This window comes from Mobula birostris, chromosome 6, assembly GCF_030028105.1.
Source record: "Mobula birostris isolate sMobBir1 chromosome 6, sMobBir1.hap1, whole genome shotgun sequence".
Lineage (NCBI taxonomy): Eukaryota > Metazoa > Chordata > Chondrichthyes > Myliobatiformes > Myliobatidae > Mobula > Mobula birostris.
In genome coordinates this window covers 170,256,646-170,272,151 of record NC_092375.1, presented here as the reverse complement: position 1 = coordinate 170,272,151, position 15,506 = coordinate 170,256,646, and the positions used below count along the sequence as shown (strand labels likewise).

The 15,506-nt window shown below is 42.4% G+C and overlaps 1 long non-coding RNA gene across 1 annotated transcript in view; it reads left to right on the top strand.

Annotated features, from left to right (window-relative positions):
* The window catches only part of LOC140198644 (uncharacterized), a 36,893-nt gene extending 29,155 nt beyond the window's left edge, over positions 1-7,738 (top strand). Inside the window, exons 2-3 of the long non-coding RNA XR_011886232.1 lie at positions 3,273-3,461; positions 6,987-7,738. This is a non-coding gene — a long non-coding RNA (uncharacterized lncRNA). The remainder of the gene's footprint in view (positions 1-3,272; positions 3,462-6,986) is intronic.
* The last annotated feature ends 7,768 nt before the right edge of the window (positions 7,739-15,506 follow it).

Here is a 15,506-nt window from a genome sequence, read left to right as displayed (position 1 = left end):
CTCATGGACTGTTTGTCCCACTCCCATCAGGGAGGAGGCTACATAGCATCTACACCAGGACCACCAGACTGAAAAACAATTACTTTCCCCATGCAGTAAGCTTGATCAACCCACCCCACCGCACCCCTCACCACCACTACTTTATTCCTATCAGTCACAGTGTCACTTTATATACATATAATCAATCTGTGTCTATAAGCTATCTTATATATTTGTATTTGATGTGATTTTGTTCTTTATCTTAGTATGTTTCTTATATGCTGCATTGTGCCTGGAATAACAATGATTTCATTCACCTACACTTGTGTACTGGAAATAACATGAAACAATCTTGAATTTTAAATACTTTTTGAATGCAAAGACAGTAATAAATCATTAAATACAGTTTCAATAGTGGTAATCACCTACTTAACTTTAAAACTTTGCTTGCATCCTACACTGAGGTGCTCTCTTCATTTACCTGAGGAGGTAACTGTAGCCTTTGGCCAGGAGCAGATGTCGTCAGGTGGTGCCCGACCTTCATAGAGTGTTTCAGCTCTAACCATTACACTCTCCAGCTGGTGGGTCAGCAGTGGTGGCCAAGTCACTGCCCATCTGCAACTGACTTCCAGCCCAACTCCTCTTGCCTGCTCCATATCCAGCAAGAGGAAAGTAACTTTGCAGTATATTTATATTTGTAGCACATCAGTACCAGTTGAATTTTCAAATACCGGGAGCTGGTCCAAGAGCTTCTCGGCACAAACACCAGACAACAAAATATACCTATTTTATTACAGTCTTGAGGGATAACTCCCTGAATCTACAACTAGCCAGAGTATTAGGTTACAAAACAGACTTGTCCTGAACTTGAGAGAGCCTGCAGATGCTGGAAATCGAAAGCAACACGCACAAAATGCTGGAGAAACTCAGCAGGTAAGGTAGCATCTATGGAAGTGAATAAACTGTTAATGTTTTGGGCCGATACTCTTCATCAGGACTGGAAAGAACGGGGAAAGACACTAGAATAAAAGGTTGGGGGAGGGGAAGGAGGGCAACTAGAAAGTAATAGGGGAAGCTAGATGACGGGCTGGAGAGGAAGGAATCTGATAGCAGAGGAGATTGGATCGTAGGAGAACGGGAAGGTGGAGGGGACCCAGGAGGAGGTGTTAGGCAGGTGAGAAGAGGTAAGAGGCCAGAGTGGGAAGTAGAAGTAGAGAGGAGGCGGGAGGGAAAGTGGAATCAGACTGAGACTGCTTGGATCCTACTTCAGCGTTGGGAACAAGATGGCTGACATATCCCTTGAACTCCTGGTGGGTGTCAATGAAAAGCTGATCACACTACATCTACATTTTAACTAAAGCCGTTATGCTAATGTATTCCAACATGTCCTCCAACTGTGAACTTGATAATAGGGTCAGTGAAATTTTCCATGCCGATGTTGGTAATGTCTTTGCCTGCACCCTTTCTGGACAACTTAAAGTCTGGGGTGGATGAGGCCACTGAATCTGGAATGGATCTATCGATAAGAATGGTTGACATGGAGAGGTCAAAGCCAACAGCATCCTATTGTTGAACAAATGTGCACAACATAGCTGAATTGCACTGAAGGACCAGATCAAGGCGATGTGGGGACACTTAGGGAGGGGCACTGACACAACATCTGATTGTGACAGAGACCTGAGAACATGCTCATCACAAGGTCTGTGAAGAGTCTGAAGACTGCTGATGGATCACCAACTTGTCTATTTCATGATGAGCATTTGCCTGGTGCTAAGATGCCAAAATACCCAGAGGCACCTTGGGCTAGCTAAACATTGTATCCTAAAAGATTCCTGACAGTGGACAATGTTTCATGTCCAGTGGCACAATGCCCAGGGATTAGCACTATTCTGGCAGCATTTCTATCTAGGTAAACTTGGAGTAATTCAAGTCTGTTGTCCAAGATACCTGTACCCTGATGACTGGGTTCACATTTACAGTAGAACCAGGATTAGCTAAAAGCCACTAGTATTCAGCTTCATGACAGCATGGAGCAGAAGTGAGAAGCCCTCATTGCCTTGCACAGCCATCCATGAACCCAACAGTGGGTAGCAGTGTGCCAGAAGATGAAGGCTGAAGTCCAGCGAAGCACTCATGAGGAACAAATGGGTGGAGATGGCCCATATGGTACAAAGTTACAAAGACCAGTGCAACTTTACTGTGGCAGCCTTTGGGTCCCACTCAATCAGCTGAAACCCCAGTGGATCACTAGATTGCTCTCTGCTCTGAAGCAAAGACAATACCATCTGTCAATGTTGGAAGGAGCATTTCAAACTCCTCCTCAATATGAGTCCATTGTGTCAGAGGACACCCTTCTGGTAACCCAGCAATACTTTATGGAGGATTTTCTTGCAACCACTGAAGAACTGAATAGCCTTATTCACCAGATGAAAAACAATAAAGCCTTTGGTCTGCAAAGGTTCGTCAGGTCAGTGGCTTCCCGCCCAAGTCAGATTTGGGAACAGCTTCTTTCCAACTGTGATAAGACTGCTGAATGGATCCTGACCCGGATCTGGGCCGTACCCTCCGGACCTGCCTCTCGATTTTTTTGCACTACTTCACTTGGCCTTTTCTATTTTCTATTTATAATAAATAATTAAAATTTTTAATATTTACTATCGATTTGTACTTCAGAGAGTGCGAAGCGCAGAATCAAATATCGCTGTTATGATTGTAGGCTCTAGTATCAATTGTTTGGCGACAATAAAGTAAAGTCAGGACTCAATCAATCTATTGGTTGTCTCTGGAAAGAAGGAGCCATTTCTAAAGAAAATGACCATCATGACAATTTATAAGAAGGGTGGAAGTTTGTCTGTGGGAAGTACACGAGGATTTTCTTTCTGATAAATGACCCTGATCCCCTCCTCCTTTGTTCTTGTTCTGTCTCTGAGAAGATCCTCTCAGAAACTCTGTGCAGATTCCTTCGTTGCTGGTAGATTCAAGACAAAATGGTCAGAACAAAATCAGGATCTGTGCCCTGCCCTTCTTTATCCTGACCATTTTCTTTATTGATGAGGCTTTGTGGATCATCATCCAGTGCATCTATTGCCTGCTGAGATTCCTGCCTGAGGATATGGCTGCCACTGTCACTGCCAGTCTCCTGAGTAGAAGATCTGAGCTTGGGTCAAATTCTTTTGCACATTTGTTGTTTGTCAGTCTTTTTTATGTATAGTTTCATAAATTCTTTATTTTACTGTAAATGCCTGCAAGAAACTGAATCTCAAGGTGACATATACAAACTTTGATTTTGACAGGGGTACATCGAGAATGTATGGTTGGGTGCGGGTTGGAGCATACTCAGGAGGAATCAAATGCCCAGGCTTGGCAGGAAGAAGGTGGTGCGGTCAATGCTTTCATTTTATGTCTGAAGGAGAATTGAGAAGGTATCTGTCTTAAAGAGGATGTCCCTGGATTGGGTGTACAGCTGCTGATCTGGGAAATATGTGAGTAGTTGTTTAGAAGTCATGTTGATACGTGCCTCACAAGTGCCTCTCTGAATGACCCATGCACTATTGAAAATTGTGGATGTGATGCTTTGCTGTGTGTTGCATGCTGCTGGATGCTCTGCGCATCATGGTATAAATCTATCAGAAGTAAAAAAGAATTCAGAATAAGACCATAAGATATAGGAGCACAATTAGCCCATTTGGACATCGAGTCTGCTCTGCCATTTCATAACGGCTGATCCATTTCCCTCTCTGACCCAATCTCCTGCCTTCTCCCTGTATCCCCTCATGCCCTAACTAATCTAGAATCTGTCCACCTCTGCCTTAAATGACTTGGCCTCCACGGCCGCCTGTGGCAATGAGTTCCACAGATCCACCACTCTCTGGGCAAGAAATTCCTCCTCATCGTTCTAAAGGGATGCCCCTCTATTCTGAGGCTGTATCCTCTGGTCCTAGACTCTTGCACCACAGGAACATCCTCTCCACATTCACCCCATCAAGGCCGTTCACCATTCAATAGGTTTCAATTACGTCACCCCCCTCATTCTTCTGAATTCCAGTGATTAGAGGCCCAGAGCCATCAAACGTTCCTCATACAACACACCTTTCAATACCAGAATTATTTTTGTGAACCTCCTTTGAACCTTCTCTAATGTCAGCATATCCCTTCTTAGATAAAGGGCCCAAAACTACTCACAATACTCCAGATGAGGCCTCACAGGTACTTTATAAAGCCTCAACATTACATCCTTTCTTTTATATTCTAGTCCTTTTGAAACAAATGCTAACATTGCATTTGTTTTCCTTACCCCGACTCAACCTGCAAATTAACCTTGAAGGAATCCTGCATGAGGATTCCCAAGTCTCTTTGCACCTCAGATTTTTCAATTTTCTCTCCATTTAGAAAAGTAGTCTACACTTTTATTTCTTCTACCAAAGAGCATGACCATACACTTCCCAACACTGTATTCCACCTGCTACTTCTTTGCCTATTCTCCTAATCTGTCTAAGTCCTTCTGTAGCCTCTCCACTTCCTCAAAACTACCTAGCCCTCCACTTACCTTTTTATCATCTGCAAACTTGGCCACAAAACCATCAATTCTGCCATCCAAGTCACCACTAGTCACCAGCAGCCAACCAGAAAAGGCTCCCATTATTCCCACTCTTTGCCTCCTGCCAGTCAGCCTTTGCTTTATCCATGCTAATATCATTCCTGTAATACCTCATGTGTGGCACCTAAAAATCCAAGTACACAACATCAACCAATTCCCCGTTGTCTATCCTGCTAATTATTTCTTCAAAAATTTCCAACAGGTTTGTCAGGCTAGATTTTCCATTAAGGAAACCATGCCTACTAAGGCCTATTTTATCATGTGCCTGCAAGTACCCCAAACCACATCCTTAACAATTGACTCCAACATCTTCCCAACCACTGAGGTCAAATTAACTGGCATATAATTTCCTGTTTCTTCCTCTCTCCCTTCTTGAAGAGTGGAGAGACATTTGCAGTTTCCCATTCCTCTGGAATCATGCCCGAATCATTTGATTTTGAAAGATCATTACTAATGTTTCCACAACCTCTTCAGCCACCTCTTTCAGAACCCTAGGGTGTAGACAATTTGGTCCAGGTGACTTGTCTACCTTCAGACCTTTCAGTTTCCCAAGTACCTTCTCCCTAGTAATGGTAACTCCACATATTTCTGCTCTCTGACCTTCTCGAATTTCTGCCACTCCCATTGTCTTCCATCTGAATAAGGCTGATGCAAAATACTTATTCAGTTCGTCCGCCATTTCCTAGTCCCCCATTACGACCTCTCCTGCATCATTTTCCAGTGGTCTGATATCTAATCTTGCTTCTCTTTTATACTTTATGTATCTGAAGAAACTTTTGGTATCCTCTTAAATATTATTGGCTACCTTAGATAGATACTTTATTGATTCCAAAGGAAATTGCAGTGGCACAGTAGCATTACAAGTCCACAGATATACAAATATTAGAAGAGAAGTAAGGAAAAATAAACTATAAGTTACCTCAAACAGTCTAACAGGAGGAGGTCATCACTTCCCTGGCTCATTATAGAGCCTAATGGCTGAGGGTAAGAATGAACTCATACAGTGCTCTTTGGAGCAGCACAGTTGTCTTAGTCTATTACTAAAGTGTTTCTGTGTTCAGCCAAGGTCCATACAGAGGGTGAGAAACATTGTCCAGAATTGCCAGGATTTTCTGGAGGGTTCTTTGTTCTCCCACAGCCTCCAGTGTGTTCAGTTTAACTCCTATAACAGAGCCAGCCTTTCTAATCAGTTTATTGAGCCTGTTGGCATCACCTGTGTTGATGCCATTGTCCCAGCACACCACTGCATAGAAGATGCACTGGCAACAATAGACTGATAGGACATGTAAAGGAGAGGCCTGCATACTCCAAGTACCCCCAGGTATTTGTAGGTCCTCACTACAGCCACATCCTCATCATCAATAGTAACAGGAAGCAGTGCAGGCTTAGTCTTTCTGAAGTCTATCACCATCTCCTTTGTCTTACTGATGTTGAGCTGCAGATGATTCAGCTTGCACCATTTAACAAAGTCCTCCACCAGGGCCCTGTATTCATCCTCCCATCCTCCCTTTATTCACCATACTATTGCTGAGTCATCAGAGAATTTCTGCAGATGACATAGTGTTGTATTAAAGTCTGAAATATACAGGAAGGGAGCCTCTGGGGTTCCAGTGCTGCTTAAAGCCATGTCTGACACGCAACACAAACTGTGGTCTGCCAGTCAGGTAGTTGATTATCCAGGATACAACAGAAGTGCCAATCCGCATTGAACGGAGCTTTTCCCCAGCAATGAGGGCTGTATGGTATTGAAGCAACTTGAGAAATCAAAAAACATGATCCTCACAGTTCTGCCCTGCTCATCCCAATGGGAGTAGGCTCTGTTCATCAGGTAGATGACAGCATAGTCAACTCCAATGTGCTCCTGGTAGGCAAACTGCAGGGGAACAAGGCCTGATCTGACCAGGGGTCAGAAGTGAGCCAGGACCAGCCTCTCTAGGGTTTTCATGACGTGTGAGATCACTGGACCTAGCTTTGTATTCCATCTCTCCCTTCTTAATGATTTTTTTTTAGTTGCCTCCTGTTACTTTTTAAAAGCTTCCCAATCCTCTAACTTCCCACTTATTTTTGCTCTATTATATGCTCTCTGGCTTTTATGTTGGCTTTGACTTCTCTTGTCAGCCACAGTTGTGTCATCCTGCCTTTAGAATACTTCTTCCTATGTGGGATGTATATAACCTGTGCCTTCTGTATTGCTGCTAGGAATTCCAGCCATTATTGCATTTCTACCAGTGTTCTTTTTCAGTCAATTCTGGCCAGCTTCTCTCTCATGCCTCTGTAATTCCCTTTACTCCAGTAGAATACCAATACATCTGACTTTAGGGTGAATTCTGTTGTATTTTGATCACTGACACCTAAGAGTCCCTTTACCTTAAGCACTCTAATCAATTCCAGTTCATTGTTCATTATGCAGATGTTTCCAACGAGTGGACAGTCGCAAGGCTGCGGGACCAGACGATGTCCCAGGGCAAGTACTCAGGATGTGCGGAGCAGAACTTGCAGGTGTGTTTACAGTCATTTTTAATCTCTCCCTCTCCCAGTGCAGAGTGCCCTCCTGCTTCAAATTATCCACCATTGTCCCTGTACCAAAAAAGACCAAGGTAACAAGCCTGAACGACTGGCTGCCTGTCGCACTCACCTCAATAATAAGTAAATGCTTTGAAAGGCTGGTCAAGGATTACATCTGCAGCTTGCTACCACCAAAACTGGACCCCCTACAATTTGCCTATCGACACAATCGATCGACAGACGATGCAGTAGCCACTGCTCTACGTACCATCCTTACACATCTAAAGAAGGATGCTTATGTGAGAATGCTGTTCTTGGACTACAGTTCAGCATTCAACACTATAGTTCTATCCAGGCTCAACAGGACGCTCAGAGACCTCGGCCTTGACCCTGCCTTGTGCAGCAGGATCCTGGACTTCCTATCAGATCGCCAACAGGTGGTAAGAGTGGGCTCCCTCATCTCCACCCCTCTGACTCTCAACACAGTACTAAGTCCTCTCCTTTACTCCCTGTATACCCATGACTGTGTTGCCACCCACAGCTCTAATTTGCTAAATAAATTTGCTGATGGCACCACATTCATTGGCCTAATCACAAACAATAACGAGGTGGCCTACAGGGAAGAAGTAATCTCTCTGACACAGTGGTGTCAAGAAAACAACCTCTCCCTAAATGTTGTAAATACAAAGGAGCTGGTTGTGGATTACAGGAGGAATGGAGATGAGCTAACTTCCATTGACGTCAATGGATTTGGGGTTGAGAGGGTACGCAGCTTTAAGCTCCTCAGCATCCACATCACCGTGGACCTCACATGGTCTGTACACACCAGCTGTATAGTGAAAAAGGCACAACAGTGCCTCTTTCACTTCAGATGGATGAGGAAGTTTGGTATGGGCACCCAAATCCGAAGAACTTTCTACAGAGGCACAATTGAGAGCATCCTGACTCGCTGCATCACTGCCTGGTATGGGAACTGTACTTCCCTCAATCACAGGATTCTGCAGAGAGTGGTGCGGGCAGTCCAGTGCATCTGTAGTTGTGAACTTCCCATGATTTAGGACATTTATAGAGACAGGTGTGAAAAAAGGGCCCAAAGGACCATTGGGAACCCGAGTCACCCCAGCCAGAATCTATTCCAGCTGCTACCATCTGGGAAACGGTACCACAGCATAAAAGTCAGGACCAACAGGCTCCAGGACACCTTCTTCCACCAGGCCATCAGACTGATTAATTCACGCTGATTTGAATGTATTTCTATATTACATTGACTGTTCTATTTATTATAAATTACTATGATTGCACATTGTACATTTAGACAGAAAAATAACAAAGATTTTTACTCCTCATGTATGTGAAGGATGTAAGAAATAAAGTCAATTCAATTAATTCCAAGCCCAAACCAGAATAACTGATCCCCCAGTGGGCTCATCCACAAGCTGTTTTAAAAAGCCTTCTCTCTCATTGGCATACTAGAAATACCCCCTTTTGGGATCCAGCATCAACCTGAGTCTCCCAGTCTATCTACATATTGAAATCCCTCATGACAATCGTAATATTACCCTTTTGGCATGCATTTTTTAATCTCCCATTTTAATTTGTAGACCGTATCATTACTACTGTTTGAGGGACTGTATATAACTCCCACCAGGATCTTTTTACCCTCACAGTTCCTTCACCCTAACCACAATGATTCATCACTTTTCAATCCTATGTCACCTCTTTCCAATGATTTGAATTCATATTTTACCAACAGAGCCACACCGCTCCCTCTGCCTTCCTGCCTGTCCTTTCAATACAATATGTATCCTTGGACATTAAGTTTCCAACTATAATCATCTTTCAGCCACGATTCAGTGATGCCCACAACGTCATACATGCCAATAAAATTTCATCTTCCTTATCCCATATACTGCGCACATTGAATTACAACACCTTAAGTTGTGTATTCTCCCTTTTTGATTTTGCCTGCCTTTTACTTTGCAGCTCATCCAGTTGAATGCAATTTTGCCCCAGTGGCAGCCTGTCCTGGCTAGGAGTCTCACCACACGTTGCCTTTGTAAACCAACTACCCCATCCTCAGCACTATTACTCTGGTTACCATCCCCCTGCCAAGTTAGTTCAAACCTTCCGGAACAGCTCCAGCAAACCTGCCCATAAGGATATTGGGCCCGCTCTGGTTCAGGTGTAACCCGTCCTTTTTGTACAGGTTGTACTCTCCCCAGAAGAGATCCCATTGATCCATGAATCTGAACCCCAGCCCCCTTCACCAGTTCCTCAGCCAAACATTCACCTGCCAGATCATCCTATTCTTACACTCACTGGCACGTGGCACGGGCAACAATTCAGAGATTACCACCTCGGAGGTCCTGTTTTACAGCGTTCTACCTAGCTCCCTAAAATCTCTCTTCGGGACTTCCTCACCTTTCCTACCTAGATCTCTGGTGCCAATGTGTACCAAGACTTCTGGCTGCTCATCCTCCCCTTTTAGAATGGCCGATCTGAGACATCCCTCACCCTGGCACCTGGGAGGCAACATGCCATCCAGGTGTCTCTACTGCGCCCACAGAATCTCATCTCTGCTCTTCTGATTGTGGAATCTCCTATCACCATTGCAGTCCTCTTCACCTCTCTTCTCTTCTGAGCCACTGCACCAGACCCAGTGCCAGAGACCCAATTACTGCAGCTCCCCCTCCCGTCGGTAGGTCATCCCCCTCAACTGTATTCAAAGTGGTTTACTTATTATTGAGGTGAATGGCCACAGGGGTACTCTGCACTGGCTGTCCATTTCCCTTCCTCCTCCCGACAGTTACCCTGTTGCCTGCCTCCTGCGACCTAGGGGTGACTACTTCCCTGTGGCTCCTATCTAGCACCTCCTCATTCTCCCATATGAGTCGAAGGTCATCGAGATACAGCTCCAGTCCCTTAAAACGTTCCCCCAGGAGTTGCGGCTTGGTGCACCTCGTGCAGATGTGGTTATCCAGGAGGCTGGATACCCTCCCAGATTCACAACATCTCACACAGAATGAAAATCTCAAATTCACTGGTGCTCAGCTGAACTTTCCTAGTTTTCAGTTTTGTTTCACATTTCACTGAAATTAGATTATAGAGAATGCAAAAACTTAATATATTTGATCTAATTTTCAAGTCAAGGTATCATAGGTATTGTTGCTCTTCATGTCATAGTCATAGTCATACTTTATTGATCCCGAGGGAAATTGGGTAATTTGATGTTTAAATCAATCAGCACTGCAGAGGCGCAAAATAAACAAAGCTTGCCTTCATATATTGCCTTTCAGGATATCCCATCATTTTATTTAATTTCCCACCTCTACAAGGGCGATGGATGTAAATTAATTCTAATGGCTGTGTAAGTTGTTGCTGATGTGGTTCTGGCCAGATGGGACATCCCACAAACACAGCGACAAATTATACAGCCATAACGACTTAATCTGATCCCTCCTGCCACTTGTCTTTGTACCATCTGAGGAACTGTAGTCATCTGGATGAGTTGCAATGTACTAAATCGAAAAGGGTGAATACTTTGCTTTGCTACAATATTGACTATCTTATTTCTCTTTTCTTCAGGTCTGAAAAAGGGTCTTTCATCCAAAACTCTTCATCTGAATCTCAGCTGTTTCTCTTTGCATAAAATGCTGCCTGATCTATGTAGCTTTTCCAGTAATTCTGTTTTCTGTTTTGCATCACCATAGTTCAGGTTTTGTTTTTATCCTGCTCCTCTATTATACATCTAGTCTGCTGGGCAGGTCCCTCCGCTTTAAAACCAATAGCCTATTACACAGACTTAAAGCTTATGGTAGCTGTTGCTATTAAGCCATTACATCTCTTCTTATCACAGACATTCAATTTATTCTACACATTCCTGCTGTGCCTTCTTCCCTACCTAAACTAACTTGCTATCTCCCTTTCTTAGTTCTGATAAGGTTCACACACCCAAAATGTTTCAATTTTCAATGATACTGCCTCTCCTGCTGTTTGTTTCTGCATTTTCTGTTCTTGTTTCAGATGTCCAGCATCTGCAGTTTTTTTTTAAAGTTTTGTAGCTTATGTTAACACCTGTACTTCCCCAGAAGGCTGAAGAAATTTGATATGTCCCTATTGATCTTTACCCATTTTTATTGATGCTCTCTGTTTCCATCATGGCTTGATGTGACAGTTGCTCTGCTTGTGACCACAAGAAACTGCAAAGAATTGCGGACACATCACAGAAACCAACCTGCCTTCTGTGCACTTTGCCTAGATGTCTTGCTGCCTCAGTAAAGCAGCTAACATTATCAACCCCCCCCCCCACCATCAACATTCCCTCTTCTGCTTCCATCCATCAGGCAGAAGATTCAAAATACTGAAAGGACTTATCACCAGGCTCAAGGACGTCTTCTACCCTCTGTAATAAGGCTATTAAATAGTTCCCTAGTATGATAAAATGAACTCTTGACGATTCACCTTGTTCTGATTTGCACTTTATTGTTTAACTGCACTGCACTTTCTCTGCAGCCGTTACACTTTACTCTGCACTGTTAATTTTTGCTTTACCTTGTTCTACCTCCGGTCACTGTACAATGATTTGATCAATGTACAAGACTAACTTTTCACTGTATATTGGTACATGTGGGAGTAATAAACCAATTCCAATCTAAGTAACATATTCTTCTTAAGTAAAAAAGAGACGTTTAGACAAACTGTCTTTTTTTTTCATTTTACCACATACAGTATGACTTCCACTCTCAGTCAGTGAATTAATCTCCAGGGATGTTATACTTCCGATGTGATTTAGTCCTTCAGTTTATTTCTCTTCCTTGTTCCTTGAGTTTCCTAAATCAAAGAATGTTGTGCTCCCCCTATATTTTACTAATTATTCATTATCTTGTTTGTTTTAATGTAATATCCAATGTTCATAAATTAAGCTGATTACTACATGACTCTCTCTGTAATTGAGTTGTTTATTCAGGTTTATCATACAGTGATAGAATGAACACAGCAGGACAGTGGCAGGACAAGTGTAGACGGTTAGGATGATAATGATAATTATAGGATTTACAAGGAATAACTCACGAGGCCATGTTGACTAGGTTTGAAATCCCAATGTGGTTTTCAGTACAAATTCTGTGGAAACATAACTGCAGGAAGCATTTCATTAATGTTTGAAAATTCCATCAAAGCAAGCGATAAAGCTTGTGTTTCGGGAATATTTTTATATTAACAGAAGCGTTATCATTTTGTTCTATTTTAAATTTGCTTTCAAATGTTTTTCACAACTGTGAGTAAATTCTGCATTTTGCAGAGCCTGCATCACATGAATATCAAAGAAGGTATTGTTTTATTTTTCTTTCTTGATTCTTTTTGCTGATTATTGATCACCATATGTGTGGATTTAGGTTTCCATGATACAAAGGATCAGCATATTCAAATCTTTTCTGCCTTCTGATTGGCTACAGACAGGTGCTAGCAGGGGGTGCAGTGCTGCTGGAGCTCACCGGCACACCGCTCCGGCACATCTGCGAGGAATTTAACAGCCACCGCATATTAAATAGAAGGAATTTTACGGAAGCGGGGGTTGGGGAGAGGGGGTGGTGGCTGGTGGGGAAAATACCACTAATAACATTAGGATATTTGATCGGCGTTGGTGAAATCCTGGAGCTGTGACTATTTTTTATTTAGGTATTTGTGAAATTCCTCCTCACTCGACCCGTTGTCCCAGCATACCCTGCTGTAGCCTCCCGCCATTTCACCGATCCTCAGTCTTTCTCCAGCACTCGCTGTTTAAGCATTGTTCGCTGAGAAAGTAAAAATCTTAGATCTTTTGAAAAGTGGCATGTCGGCCAAAGTGGGCTGTAAGGTCAGTAAGAACGAATCGAGCATTCGCACAATAAAGCAGAAAGAAGCTGAAATTTGTGGAAGTGTTAGTGCTACCCCTACAATGGCAAAAATGGTCTCTCTGGTTTGTGATAAAGTGCTTGCAAAGGCTGAGAAAGTATTAAGTGTGTGACTAGAGGACATGTCACAGAAGCATATCCCTGTTGATGGCAAAATTATGTGTGAAAAGCACTTAGTAAGGCTACATCTGGTGGTCCGTGTATGACTCGCTAATACAAAAGTAAATTTTTCTCACTAACAACCCTATAGCTTCTAAGGAAACAACATTAACTTCTTTCTTTCGTAAACAAGCAGAGGAGTGTAACAAGAATAACGTACAAGAGATTGATAACAGTAAAAGTGACAAAAGCTGTGTTTCGCCTGCTTCTAGTTCAAATTTCCTAACCAGGTCCAAATGCAGTTCTGAAAGTAATGGTCCTTCGAAGTCAGGCTTGTATCCCTGTTCAGATGTTTGGACTGAAGAAATGTGGAAGAAAAAGAAGGAAACCTGTCCCTGGTTAGACCTCAAGGATAATAAACTTGGGTGTAAAGTATGTGCAAACAAAAGCAATCTGACACCTTTCACTTCTAAGGGTTTGAGGCTGTCAAATGAATGGCAGATGTACCAAGTATCCTATTATGGAGCCGACCAAAGTACACACTTGAAGTCTTTCAGAAAAAAAATTGTTGATCTCAAAATATCAAAAGCTCACACTGCTGCTCTGAGTGTTGAAAATATAGCTAATGAAGATGCTCTTGGAAAATTATGTGACACGATGAATGCTACGCATCTAAAGGCAACTTGTTTAATGTTTCGTTCTGCATATTATTTAGCTCAGAATGACAGACCATACTCTGATCACTTTGGCTTATTGGAACTTCAAAAAAAAAGTATTGACATTGAAATTGGACTGCATTCCTGCACTAGTGCTACAGGGATAATTAATCACCTAGCCATTAATATGAAAAAGAAAACTTGCCAACATATCAAGCAGGTAAATGACAAATTTTCTGTTCTCATTGATGAATCAACAAGCCTGAGCATTAAGACTGCCCTAACAGTTTATTGGAAATGTGCAAGTGATAAGGAAGGTGATCCCCATTTTATGTTTTCGGATCTAATTGAACTGCCTGAGCAGAAAGCTGCAACTATTGCAAAGCATCTATTGAACTGTCTCAATGACCATGGGTTTGATGACTCTTACTTGAAACAGAACCTTGTCGCATTTGCTAGTGATGAGGCGAGCGTAATGCTTGGTGTCAAATTAGGTGTTGCTACAATTCTCAAGGAACATTACCCTGATGTGATAATTTGGCACTGTCTTAATCACAGATTAGAACTTGCAGTAGGTGATTCAGTGAGAGAAATCCATGGAATAAAACATTTTCAATCTCTTATGGACAAATTGTACTCTGTTTACAGTAGATCACCTCTAAATCAAAAGGAACTGTCTGAATGTGCCTCTCAACTAGAACAACAAATTTGCTAAATAGGCCATGTTCTGGGCATCAGGTGGGTAGCTAGCTTGTTTCGAACAGTTTCAGCAGTGTGGCAAAATTATGAAGCACTGTGTTTTCATTTTGAAAAAGCAATGAAAGATGAAACAAGATCTGGGAATGACAGAAAAACCTATGAAGGTCTGTTGAAAAGACTCTTCAGAACAGTTTCTATTGGACTTAGCTCTAATGTATGACACATTGCATGAACTTGGTTTACTGTCAGAGTGTTTACAGAAATGCACTACTACGATTGTTAATGCAGACGAACTGATCCAATGGAGCATAAGATCACTGCATGGACTGAAAGAGCAACCTGGTACAAAAACTCTAGAAGCTCAAGAGGCAGTTGAAAAGGGGAAGTTTGGAGAAGTTACCTGAACAAGCAACAACAAATTTGTCTCCATTAATTATCTACAGTTTCTTACTAGTCTTATAAACAACTTGCAGCACCATATGTTCATGGCAACATCCTTGAAAGGTTCTCAAACTTCTAAATCTCAAGGTATGTATAAATCCTTGCTAAATGAAATGTGTGTCCTTGATAAAGATAACTGGCCTGCAGAAATACCGCCTAATTATGGAGAAGCTGCAATATCATCTCTCTGTAAGAGGTTGAAGCTTTCTTCTTCATCTGTAATAAATGCCTTCAGAGATTATGTGGAGGATCATGGACGCCACATCCCCCAAGATTTACGCCCATTACTGAGCTGTTCACAAGTTATTCCTATTACTACTGCTGAGTGTGAGACATGAACTTGATAATAACAACAACATGTATCAGCACTTACGTTTGTAAAACTACACGGACCTCCTCTAGTTCAGTGGAATACTGAGCCGTATGTCACATCATGGCTGCGGTACCACAGATCAGCAGATGACACCAGGACAAGAGTTGCTTCAGACCCCCGAACACATATTACGTCTGACCCTTTGTGGAAATTAATTGTGAAACTTCTCATTGATGGTATTTGGTAAGGAGGTAATTACTTTTAAATTGGTAAAATACATGATTACCGTCTTTTTCTTGCTTGATAATTTTATGATAATTAGTGCA